This window comes from Lissotriton vulgaris, chromosome 7 (assembly GCF_964263255.1).
Source record: "Lissotriton vulgaris chromosome 7, aLisVul1.2, whole genome shotgun sequence".
NCBI classification, from domain to species: Eukaryota; Metazoa; Chordata; class Amphibia; order Caudata; family Salamandridae; genus Lissotriton; species Lissotriton vulgaris.
This window is the reverse complement of record NC_141695.1, coordinates 1,767,764,266-1,767,777,846: the sequence shown is the minus strand read 5'-3', so window position 1 is coordinate 1,767,777,846 and position 13,581 is coordinate 1,767,764,266.

The following is a 13,581-nucleotide window of genomic DNA, read 5'->3' as shown; positions in this document are numbered from 1 at the left end:
GCTTGCTTTTGAATTTGTATTTGCAAACATTTTAAATTTAAATACCACTATTTTGTTTTTATTTCTTTTTATAGTGCTACTCATCCACATGTAGGGTGTCAAAGTGCTTTAGATCACATGTACACATATATTGACAATAAATGAAGAGTGTAAATCAATGTACAGGTTGTGTAACAAAAGTAAGTGAGGGTTACAAGGTTGAAGAGTTGCATGCTGTTTATAGCTCACTGTGCTATATGGGAAGGATTAAAATCTATGGACTGTACATAACCAAATGAGCTCTGTATTAAAAGCAGTAACCCACTTATCTAGTTTCATAAAATAAAAATCTGTCATCTGCATATTACATAGAAGTTTGCATGGAGTGCACTGCATGAGACACATTAACCCTTGCAAGTTTATTTAAATGCACTCATGAGTCATGATACTAGACTAGAGTGTGCTATATGTTAAAAAATAATTACAAATTAGCATATTTAAATAATGGAAATATTGCAAAAATAATTTAAAAGAACAATAATTAATACTTCACACTCACCCCAGTTATCAGGCAGCTTCTGTCTTGGTCAGTCAGCCGGTTGATGCGAGTTGCTGGCTGGCTGTGCTTCTCCTTTTCTTTTGTTGTCCAGCAGCTACTGGTTCGGAGAGAGCTGAAACAGTAAAGCTTTCACTTTCAGGATGAAAGTGAAAGCTCTACTCAGTGCAGCATGTGACAGCACGTCACAGGGTCATGAGTTAAGTCTCATGACTCTGTGACATAAATAAAATGCTTCCAGCGTTTTTTTTTTCTAAATAAAGTTAAAAGTTTATATACAATAATCATTCAGTGTAATGATTATTGTAATTTAAAAAATGACCTTTCCCAAATGAGTCGTTTTTGAGAGATGGCTGGGGTCAGTTATGCATGACCCCACCCCCTCCAGTGACGACTGATCAAAGGGTGGGGTGAGGGTGTACTCGTCATCATGCCCCAGCCTTCATGCACACACCATAGACTTCAATGCAGCCTCGGGCTTACACTGTACCCGCCCAAGGCTGCTGTAAATTTATGATGCTGCCTTGCGTCATTTCTGGGCGGGCCCCAAAAGGGCCATTCTTTATATTCCCGGGCTGGCACCTAATGCGCCCGGTGTTTACACTCCCAGTATTTAGCCTTAAATTGTGACACATGCGCAAAAGCGCATGTGTCACAAATCACCGCACACGCTGCCTCCATTTCCTGCCTGGCCTGCCTGCTGCTGCAGTGACGCTCGCTCGAGTGCGTCCTAAACTGATGGTAGGCAGGCAGGCAGCAGGATGTCAGATGGCCCGGGGCTTTGATCGGCAGTGCGCTTCGGCATTTAAAATGGTAAGTAACATTGCTGTTACTTAGCATTTTAAATCCCTGGCTTGCTCTATGCCGTAATGCCGGCCGAGTCGATAGGGAGGGCGGAGCCCCGCCGCCCTTGAAAGAAAACCGCCGCTGATTACCACCTTTTCAACACATGTTGGTTTGTGCAGCTATAGAAGTCTACGTTTTGGGTTGGCGTCTTCTGCATAACTTTTTCAGGATGTGGTTCTTCATAATACAGGCTGTCACACATGCTTTAAATTGTAGTGATAATATACTGGTATTTGCGGCCACTCAGAGAGAACACCACAAACGCCTTACACAAGTATGCCGCTTACTGGGTCATTCCGGTCTCACTTTGAATGCAAAAAAGTGTGAGTTTCACAAAACAAAACTTAAATTCTTTGGGCATATTTTCTCTGAAAAGGGGATGATGCAAGATCCACCTAAAGTTCAAGCTTTATTGTCTGGTACTCCTCCACAAGATGCAATCCTTCCTTGGCATAGACAGTTACTGTTCTAGGTATATTTGTGATTTTGCCACAGTCAGTGCCCCATTGAGAGACTTGACAAAAAAAAGCTGTCCTAAAGTGGTCACCTAAATGCGACTGAAGCTTTAAGAAAATCTAACATACAATTGAGAACGCTACTGACATGGTGTATTTTGACCCAAAACTTCATACTGAGTTTGTTGTAGATGCCATCCCAGTGGGGCTGGGTGCGATCCTTGTCCAGCTCAGTAGACTCGACAATTCACAACGACACATTGTGGCTGATCCGAGCCGGAGTCTGTCACAGACTGAATATGATTAGTCCCGAACTAAGAAAGAAAGTCTAGCCGTGGTATGGGCTTGTGAAAACTTTCATGTGTTTCTATGGGGAAAACACTTCACCCTCGTCACTGACCACTAAGCTTTACTTACTATTTTGGGGTCCTAAAGCCAAGATGCCCCCTCACATCAAGAGGTGGGAGTTGTGGTTGCAAAAGTATGATTACACTATTGCGCATAGGCCAGGGAAAGATAAAAATCATACGGACTATTTCTCACGAGTACCAGTGCTGTACTACAGTACCACATCTTAAGCGGCTGAGGCCTATGTTAACTTTATAGTCAAGTCAAGCATACCTGCATCTCTTTCAGTGGAGCAAATTCAGATCGAGATCTGTGTGTTCTAAAAGACATTGTAGCCAAGCAATCCTTAAAGAAACACACTTGACCTCTCAGAGATGACTTTGAATACCAAAAGTTTACAAATGTGAGCAAGGAACTCTTTGACACACAAGAAGGCATTATATTAAGAGGTTTTAGAATTGTCATTCCAGAGCGGTTGCGACAGCAAGTAGTTGAACTAGCCCATGAGGGTCATTGTGGCATTGTCGCTAACAAAAGAGCTCTTCAAGATAGAGTGCTGTTTCTTCACTTTGATGAAAGAGTTGAAAGAGAATGAAAAGCCCGTCATTTGTGCAGCTGCTTATCTCCCAAAACAACGCAGCATCCATTAATCAAGTCAAGAAGGTGTGGGCGAGGATTGCAGTACATTTCTTTGGACCCCTTAACAATGGAAATCATCTTGGGCCCGATGTAGGTAGTTCCTATTTACCTACTCCTAAATACCGAATCATACCGATTCGGTATTTAAGAGTAGGTAAATAGGAAGGGGGCAGATGTAGGTAATTCTTATTTTAAGCTTTATTTTAGGCTTTGAAGCCTATAGGAATCAATGGGAAATACCGATTCGGTATTTACCGAATTGGTAAATACCGAATCCTGCAAGGGTAAACGGGGTGTCACTTTGACACCCTGTAGCACCCCAATTCCAGGCTTGTGTGCCAGGGCATGTCTGTGTGTCACATGGCACAGGTGTACATGCACAGATGTGCATGTACACCTGAATTCGGTATTTTACCACCCAATTGTATTGGGTGATAAAATACCGAATTCTGAAGGCCTGTAGCACTGTAAACAGTGCTACCTACATCTGAGATTTACTGAATCTGTAAAATTACTGATTCGGTATTTTACAGAATCGGTAAATTTACCGATTCGGTAAATTTACTGATTCTGTAAAATAATGGCCCCTACATCTCAATCACCAAATACCGGTCGGTAACGGCCGAATTCGGCCGTTACCGACCGGTATTTGGTGACCTACATCGGGCCCCTAATGTTAGCTGTTGATGAGTACTCACAATTTCCCTTGGTGGAAGGCCTGTCGACAACCACATATGACAAAGTCATTGAGGCGTTAAATTACATTTTGGCAACATGGAGTGTCCCCTCTTTTCTTAAGTCCGACAATGGCAGACCGTTCAACAGCCCAGGGTTTAAAGAGTTTCCCACTTACATGAATGTCAGACATCAGAAAAGTAGCCCTCTCTGGCCATAGGACAATGGCGTGGTCAAACGCTTCATACGAACCCTAAATGGAGTAGTACAGTGCGCTGCGCTAGAAGAAATTGATCTCAAATCGGCTCTATGTTCAGCCCTTCATGCCTACAGGACATGGTTTTCATGGAGGTAGACCGGGTCCTGGTTGAGCAAAAAAGGAAAGGCAAGTTGGATACTACATTTGATGCTGAACATCCCAAAAATTCCATCACCAGTGCCGGACTGGGAACAGAAACCGGCCCTGGCACACTGCTCGGCCTTCCCCGCCCCCCCCCCCCCCTGGGGTGAGGTGGAGTACAGCCTAGCAGTTTGTGAGGGCTGGTTTTAGGATAGGATAGGATAGGATGTACATTTGTATAGCGCGAATTGCTGCCCGGAGGCGTCCAAGCGCTAGGAGAACCGAATACCTACAGCAGGCTTAGAAGGAGAATTAGGGATGAGATTAGCTAGATTGAGTGAAATAAATGGGTCTTTAGTTGTCTGCGGAAGGTTGAGAGGTTAGAATTAGCTCTAAGGTGCAGTGGGAGGGCGTTCCAGGCTCTAGCACCGTTGAAGGAGAAGGTCCTGCCTCCGGATCTGGATCTTTTTATTTTGGGGGTTTTTGCAAGAAATGTTTGACTGGAGCGAAGGCTTCTGTTGGGCACATAATGGATAATTAAGTCTTGGGTAATTTTAGGGCCAGTGTTCCAGAAGGCCTGGTGCGCAGTGCACATGGCTTTAAACAGGACCCTCTGTCGCACCGGTAGCCAGTGGAGGGTAATCAGGCCTGCTCTCACTGACTGTCTGCGGGGAAGGTCTAATAGAATGCGTGCTGCGCAGTTTTGAACTATCTGGAGCCTTCTGAGGGTGGATTCGGGGACACCAAGATAAAGTATGTTGTTGAAATCGAGTCGCGATTGAATTAAGCCTTGTATGGCAGTTTGTTTGGCATCCCAGGGAAGGAGGGGGAGGATTCCTTTCAGCATTTTCATGATGCCAAAGCAGGTGGCCGAAAGTTTTGTGGACTGCGTATTAAAGGACAGGGATCTGTCCAGCCATACTCCAAGGCTTTTAATGCTGTTTTTGGGAGTAGGTGGGGGGCCCAGACTGGGTGGCCATAAAGAGGGGGGAATGCTGGGGTCTGGGGAGCCCAAGAGCATCAGCTCCGTTTTGTCCCCATTCAGTTTTAATGAAGAAAGGGACATCCAGGTCTTCACTTCCTCAAGGCACTCTCTAAGCCCGCCTGGAGCCGATGGAGTGGCTTCCTGAGTCATGGAGACCACCAGCTGCGTATCGTCCGCGTAGGAAATGATCTTAATCCCATACGGACGGACGACGTCAGCCAGTGGCCTCATGTACAGGTTAAAAAGTGCAGGGCTTAGAGATGATCCCTGAGGGACTCCACATTTCAAAGGTCTGCTGGCAGAGACAGAGTCGTCTTCAAACACACAGAAGGATCTGTCTTGGAGGAAAGATTTGAACCAGGACAAGGCTTTGTCTTCAATCCCAACCTGGGACATGCGATATAGCAGAGTGTTATGGCTAACCGTGTCAAAGGCCGCGCTGAGATCAAGGAGGATCACTGCCACTGATCCTCCTTGATCCAAGATCTTTCTCGCTTCCTCAGTGACCATGAGGAGTGCGGTCTCGGTCCCATGCTTGGGTCTGAAGCCCGTCTGGGTCGGGTCCAGTAGTTGATGATCTTCCAGAAAAGTGATTAGTTGTTTATTGATATATTTTTCCAGAATCTTGCTGATCCATGGGAGCAGGGATATGGGGCGATAATTACTCAGATCATTAGGGTCCAAGTTGGGCTTCTTCACTAGGGCTCTGACCATAGCCTGCTTCCAGGCAGTCGGGACCACACTAGATGAAATGGAGGCGTTTAGGATGTCCTTAATTATAGGCAGAGTAGTTTGAGATGCTGCCATTATTATGTCTGGAGGTGCTGGGTCGTTAGGGGAGCCAGATTTTACACTCCGTGCTAGGGGCTCAAGAGTAGCTAGCTCTAGTGGGGGGAAATGTGTTAATGTAGGTGAGTGAAGAGTGGGAGTCATGGGGGGACAGGTAGGAGTTGAGAGGGTGAGGTTGTTCGGTGGGAAAGCAGAGTAAATGGTATGTATTTTTTGATGAAAGAATTCAGCGACGTCGTTGCAATGGGTAGTGGACTTATCTGCCCGATCACAGGGGGACTGTTTGGTCAGTTTTTTTATGATCTTAAAAATTTCCTTAGGTTTGGATTTAGCAAGGGAGATTTTCTCCGAAAAGTAAGCAGCTTGGGTCGATTTTATCAACATTTTGTATTCCCTGATGGCTTCATGATAGAGATTTTTTTTTTCTAAGGAATAATCAGCTCGCCAGCTTCTTTCAGACTGCCTACAGCAGCGTTTCTTGGCTCTGAGATCTTCAGTATACCATGGGGCAGTTTTTTGAAGTCGTTTTAGTGTGATTTTTTTTTTGGGGAGAGCTACATCTAGAGACTTAGTGATCCAATTAGAATAAGCCAGATTAGCGAGGTTAGGGTTATCTTTGATTAGAGGGGGATTCTCAGCAAGTAAATTAGTCCATTTGTCAATTGCGAGGTGAGACCAAGCTCTTGTGAGTCTTGTGGTCGGTGTCAATTTAGAGGGTTTCAGTGCAGACCAGCTGATAGGGATCAAAAAATGATCGGTCCAAGGCAAGTGGATGGGTGATCCTGTTGTAAGGCCGATGCAGTTGCTAAAAACCGGGTCCAGCAGATGGCCCTTAACATGGGTGGGGGAGGTAACTTTTTGGGTCAATTGTAGAGCTGCGAGGTCTTCTGTTAGAGTAGTGGCTATGTGGTCCAAATCCGAGTCGAAATGGAAATTAAAATCACCTAAAACGGTAAAGTTAGATGAGGGATTAAGGCGTTCGGCTATGTTTGAGGGTAAGCAGACATGGAACTGATTCGGGGGGCCGGGAGGGCGGTAGATAAGCGTGCCGGAAAGGCAATTGTTAGGTGAGAGTTCCACATGGAAAGTGATACTCTCGCAGTCCGGGATAGATTCGGCTGCTACACGGCAGCGAAATTGATCTTTATAAATTATCGCTAGACCTCCTCCTCTCCCTTTAGGCCGGTCTTGGTGAGAGATTTGAAAGCCTGAGGGGAGGGCTTCCAGAATCACTGGCTCAGCGTCAGGAGTTAGCCAGGTTTCTGTTAAAAACAGTATGTCAGGTGAAAGATCCTCTATTAGGAGAGAAATTTCAACCCTATGTTTTGGGAGGGAGCGGCAGTTCAACAGGTACATGCGGTAGTCATATAGCAGTTCAGGTGTTGTTTTGGGCTTAAGGTGGAGGTTACAATTGGGACAGGTAGGGGGTAGGGCATCAGCTTGAAATCCGTGTAGGCATCCCTTACTAGTGGATGTCCTAAGACTGTGCAAGGTGTCAGGGCTATACTGCAGGGGTACTGAGGGGTGAGGAGTAGGGGGGCTGGCCCTAGGCCCGGACTCGGCGCGGACGAGCGCAGACGAGCTTGCCTTATGCGCGCCTTCGGCGCGCATTCGTCGCGCCCGCTGCGCTCGTCCGCTGCGCCTCCGGTACATACACATTATTATAGGTCAGAGGGAGGGGGGTGTGTCCGCAAAGTGGGCGTGTCCCTCGTTCCGTCGGGCTGATGGCGCCTACGAAGCCTCCCACGAGCTCTCCCTCTCAGCGTGTCAACCGCTGCTGGGTAAGCTTTCCAGGTGGAATACAAGGCTGGTAGAGCGTGCGCTTTTAAAACTAATTACGTGCAATTTTAAAATTATTTCCTTCTAAAATCAGCAGCACCTATCTCCCGGCTGTGCCTCAGGAGGTTACGGCTATCAGTGGACGCGCTGATATCGGCGTTCTATTTACGTGCTTGCAAGGGGGCGTGTCCGCAAAGTGGGCGTGTCCCTCGTTCCGTTGGGCTGATGGCGCCTACGAAGCCTCCCACGAGCTCTCCCTCTCAGCGTGTCAACCGCCGCTGGGTAAGCTTTCCAGGTGGAATACAAGGCTGGTAGAGCGTGTGCTTTTAAAACTAATTACGTGCAATTTTAAAATTATTTCCTTCTAAAATCAGCAGCACCTATCTCCCGGCTGTGCCTCAGGAGGTTACGGCTATCAGTGGACGCGCTGATATCAGCGTTCTATTTACGTGCTTGCAAGGGGGCGTGTCCGCAAAGTGGGCGTGTCCCTCGTTCCGTCGGGCTGATGGCGCCTACGAAGCCTCCCACGAGCTCTCCCTCTCAGCGTGTCAACCGCTGCTGGGTAAGCTTTCCAGGTGGAATACAAGGCTGGTAGAGCGTGCGCTTTTAAAACTAATTACGTGCAATTTTAAAATTATTTCCTTCTAAAATCAGCAGCACCTATCTCCCGGCTGTGCCTCAGGAGGTTACGGCTATCAGTGGACGCGCTGATATCAGCGTTCTATTTACGTGCTTGCAAGGGGGCGTGTCCGCAAAGTGGGCGTGTCCCTCGTTCCGTCGGGCTGATGGCGCCTACGAAGCCTCCCACGAGCTCTCCCTCTCAGCGTGTCAACCGCCGCTGGGTAAGCTTTCCAGGTGGAATACAAGGCTGGTAGAGCGTGTGCTTTTAAAACTAATTACGTGCAATTTTAAAATTATTTCCTTCTAAAATCAGCAGCACCTATCTCCCGGCTGTGCCTCAGGAGGTTACGGCTATCAGTGGACGCGCTGATATCAGCGTTCTATTTACGTGCTTGCAAGGGGGCGTGTCCGCAAAGTGGGCGTGTCCCTCGTTCCGTCGGGCTGATGGCGCCTACGAAGCCTCCCACGAGCTCTCCCTCTCAGCGTGTCAACCGCTGCTGGGTAAGCTTTCCAGGTGGAATACAAGGCTGGTAGAGCGTGCGCTTTTAAAACTAATTACGTGCAATTTTAAAATTATTTCCTTCTAAAATCAGCAGCACCTATCTCCCGGCTGTGCCTCAGGAGGTTACGGCTATCAGTGGACGCGCTGATATCAGCGTTCTATTTACGTGCTTGCAAGGGGGCGTGTCCGCAAAGTGGGCGTGTCCCTCGTTCCGTCGGGCTGATGGCGCCTACGAAGCCTCCCACGAGCTCTCCCTCTCAGCGTGTCAACCGCCGCTGGGTAAGCTTTCCAGGTGGAATACAAGGCTGGTAGAGCGTGTGCTTTTAAAACTAATTACGTGCAATTTTAAAATTATTTCCTTCTAAAATCAGCAGCACCTATCTCCCGGCTGTGCCTCAGGAGGTTACGGCTATCAGTTTTGGCCGACTTTGCTACAAGGGGTCGATATTGCTGACCCCCAGGGGCCCAAAACCGGCCCCCACCCTAGCGGCCTACCGGGGAAACGCCTAGTGCCTGCTATGGCCAGTCCGGCCCTGTCCATCACATGAGACTCATCACATTTCAAGCACCTACCTCGATGTTCGTTGGCCCCAGTTGTCAGAAGTGAGACCTGCCCACCTGAAATTCAGGAAAGCCCACTTCTTACTCCTACGGCTGCATCTCTGGTGCCTGAAGCAAGTCCTGCTGAAACAACCTCACACGACTAGGTCTGGAAGACTGATTCAAGCACCTCGACAACTCATTGAGGAACTATAATCTATATGTGTAATATTTATTACCTTTTATTTAACAGAGGAGGAAATGTATGTTCTTGTAAATATGTACAGAAGGAGCCTTCTGGTACCTGGTGGAGTCCGTAGAAGAATGACATAATCGTTTGAGTTGTCTGGGTGTGGTTAATTAAGTTTGTGACGCAATGCATAGTTAGTTAACAGTTGCACTCTGAAGAATAAAGCTGTGCATTACAGAGCTCTCTGTGTCGCGTGGTTGTTTGCATGGCTGGGAAGGGCGCTACACTGTCGAGTTCTTTGAGCTGGGTATATAAAGAGTCAATGGTTTCCTCAGTACCTTCTTTGGTTTGCCACAGCACAAACCTCTCGTAATCGGCATTAGCCAGAGGTGTGAAATACGCATCAATGTCGACTACAATGGTGGAGTACCTGTGGGGCAAGTCTGCTTCCGGCAGTGTTTTTGACAGTTTGTAGATGTGTGCCCTTGCTAAGTGGAGTAAAAACAGAAGGAAAAGACTCCCTATTTGCCATACATCAAGTACTGATTAATATAATACACAAGGAATCTAAACTAAATGCATTTATAAGTTACATTATATTATTTAAGAAATTAATTATTTATTAAGTGCTACACGAACTGTAAACATCGATATACATAAAGATATGGCATACAAAAATAAGCCATATAATGAATCACACTAAAATCAAAGTAAATAAAAACATGAGACAGTGTCCCCGTGTTGGAAATGGGAGTCTCAAGTTGGGAATGGTTTACACCTTTTGTCCAAGCAGCGACCCTTCTTGCTAGACAGGGTTAGGAAGTTACATTCCTAAAATAACCCCTGCTCACCCCCTTGGTAGCTTGGCACGAGTAGTCAGGCTAATCCCAGAGGTAGAGTGTAAAGCTTTTGCGCATAACCAACACTAATTCAGTAAAAACCCTGCAAAAGGACACCACACCAGTTTAGAAAAATATCCAATATTTTGATATATCCAAAATAAGACCAAAACAATAAGAATCAAACATACAGTTACTTAAAAACATGCAGTTTTCAAAAATACCTAAAGATCACGCGGGCATATTATCAAGAATGGGCATTACATTATCGCCGCTTTTATCGGCAGGAAACTGCTGATAAAGCGGCGATAAAGGGCTTGATAATATGCTCTATGAATTCCAATTGAAGCCCATGTTAGATGTAAAGACATCTAACATGGGCTTCGATTGGAATTCATAGAGCATATTATCAAGCTCATTATCGCCGCGAGAAAAGTTGTGATAATGTAACGCCCATTCTTGATAATATGCCCCTCGGTTCCTTGAAGTCAGTAGCTCTGTCCGGTGCTATCTTGGTGCTGTAAACAACAGAATCCAACAGTTCATCTGACCGCGTCGGTCAGGGGTGTCAACAGACTCGTAAACAGTACCTTTTGTGTTGCGGCCAACACTTTGGTGCGGGCCGGTCGGGGCAACCATCACGGTTGCGGTGAGATGCTAAGCAGTGCGGCGTGCGGTGCCCTGAAGTCGTGGCGCAGGCAGCGGCTCGGTGATGGTCGTCCAGCTGCGTCAGTGAGACCAGGGCTGCAATGCTGAGTGAAGGCGGTGCTCATTGCTGTGCTGACAGGTACACAGTGCAGGTGACAGAGCCGGTTTTGGTTGGTCCGGACTGCTGCGTGGGAAGGGGCGGTGCGTCATGCGACAGATGAGCAGTGCCCCAAAGCCATGAAATGGTCATGGAAGTTGCGGTGAGCATGCTGAGGTGAGGCAGTGTGGATTGCGGTGCACACAGGTCACTGTGCAAGCAGCGGCTCGGTGGCATCGGTCGCAATCGTGGGACCAGGGTTGCAGTGTGAGGGGCGACAGTGCCCTCTGTGATGCCTTCAGTACACAGAACCAGCGACGGAGTCGGTGATGGAGTCGTTCGCTTTTCCCTTCTCTGTGGCACCTGAAACAGCGGTTCCAGAAGTGTTACCCAGAGGTTGGGGATGTGTTTTCAGTCCCTTAGACTTCAGAACTGGAGACAAGCTCTGCTTCTAGCCCTTAGAGATACTCAGCACAGGGAAAGAAAGTTCAGTCCAGTCCCTTCACTGCCCAAGGTAGAAGCAGCAACTGCAGACCAACCCAAAAAAGCAACAACATAGCATGGGGGCAGTACTCCTCCTAGCAATTCTTCCAGCTCCTCTTCTGGGTACATTCCTTTGTTCCAGTGAGTTGTCTGAAGTCTTTTGTCTCCCTGAGACTCCCAACAGGAGTTAAGCTCTACTTCAATCCCTGGTGAAAACCCTAACAGCAGGATGATGAAAGGACAATCCAGTCCTTTTTCTACCCACGACAGAAGAAGTATTCAGGAGGCCCACACAGCAGAGCATGCAGCAAAGGGCTGTTCCTCCTGGCAGCTTTTCCAGCTCTTCTTCCTGACAGGTTCCTTAGTTCAGAAGTAATCTAAAGTTCAGGGCTCTGGGCCCCACTTTATATAGCACAACTACTTTTGTTCTCTAGTGGCAGAGAAGCTCTTTGCCCAGCCCAAACCAGTTCTGTCTTCTCTGGTGCAGCTTCCTGGCAGGAGGTGGAGACAGCATTGTCCAAGGCAGACAGGGCCTTTTCAGGAGCAAGGGAAATCTCCTCCCACCACTCAAAATGCAGACTAGGCCTATTCAGGTGCTAGTGAAAGCTCCTTTCACTACTCTGAATGCAGCCCAGGTCTATTTTGCCCAGCCCTGACTCATTCAGGAAAGTCAGGACACATATCACCCCTCCCCTCAGTGGCTGTCTGAGGGAATGCACATCCCCAGCCCCTGTCACTCCAAAGCCAGACAGTAATCCACAAACCAGGAGAGGCACACAAGATGGCTAAGCAAGAAAATGCCCACTTTCTAAAAGGAGTATTTTCAAACACACAATATAAAAATCAACTTTACTAAAAGATGCATTTTTATATTCTGATTTCAGGCATACTAAATTCCATCTTTCTATTTGTCCCAATGGGAAGTTATATTTATACAATATTATAAATTAACTCCCATTCTATCCTATGGGACAAATAGCCTTTGAATAGCGAACAACAAAATTGTCTGTATTTCACTATCAGGACATGCCACACACTTCATAACATGTCCTACCTTTCACATACACAGCACCCTGCCCACAGTGGTACCTTGGGCCTACCTTAGGGGTGACTTATATGTAAGAAAAGGGAAGATTAGGGCCTGGCAACTGGGTGCACTTGCCAGGTTGACATGGCAGTTACAAACTGTGTGCAGACCCTGCAGTGGCGGGTATGAATTACATTTGCAGGCTCCTCGTGGGTGGCACAATCACTGCTGCAGGCCCACTAGCAGCATTTGATTTTCAGGCCCTGGGCACACACAGTGCACTGTACTAGGGACTTACCAGTAAATCAAATATGCCAATCATGGAAACACCAATCCATAAAATAATTTACCTGGAGAGTATATGCACCTTAGCACTGAATAGCAGGTAAAGTGTCCAGAGTCCTAAAGCCAGCAAAAACAGGTTAAAAAAATGGAGACCAAAAAGCAAAAAGTCTGGAGGTAAATCGGCTGAAAAAGCCAAGCCTAACACCCCATTAGTTAGCATAGAGTTATTCAGTCCTTATTAGGGTTTGCCTTCTTTTACGCAATGGTATCCAAGAGAGCACATATAAAGTATGTGCTTTCACCTTAAATGTTGATGAAATGTCCTGAATGGCTCAAACACTCCTCTAATCTCTATATCCACTGCCGACCTGTTTCGGCCCATTTCACATAGGACATAATCAGCTGATGGAGGTCATCCTCAGGGCATAACCCTTTGTAAATGAGTAGTGCAGCATAGTAAAAGGATTCGAGGACATGTGAGACAATTTCTTTGTTCATAAACAAAGATGAAGAGGTGTCTAGTGCTCTTTAGTATTCCAGATGGTTGGAGAGTTTTCTTATTGAGTTTGGGATTGAGATTGGGGGGGGGGGTTAAGCTTTAGGTTTTCCGACAATCACAATAGCATATCATGTTAATCATTATATGAGAAGCAACGCATGAGTAAGGCTTGAGGGCTGGTGGAAGGGGAAAGGAGTGAGGGTTGTTAGCGGTAGTTAAAACATATTTTTTTTTTTTAAACAATGTTTTAAGACCTTCAAAACAGAGATGAGAGTGAGTGTCTATGTGTGTGTGTGTGTGTGCACATGTGTGGTTTTGCGTGAGCTTTTAAAAATCCGAGGCGAAATCCGACAGACATCTTACTGTCCTCAACTGAAAGCTCCTGCACCCAACTATTTATTAAATAAGACACTTATTAGGGGGATGTATCATCTCAAATATCCCCCCCCCCCTTAAGCT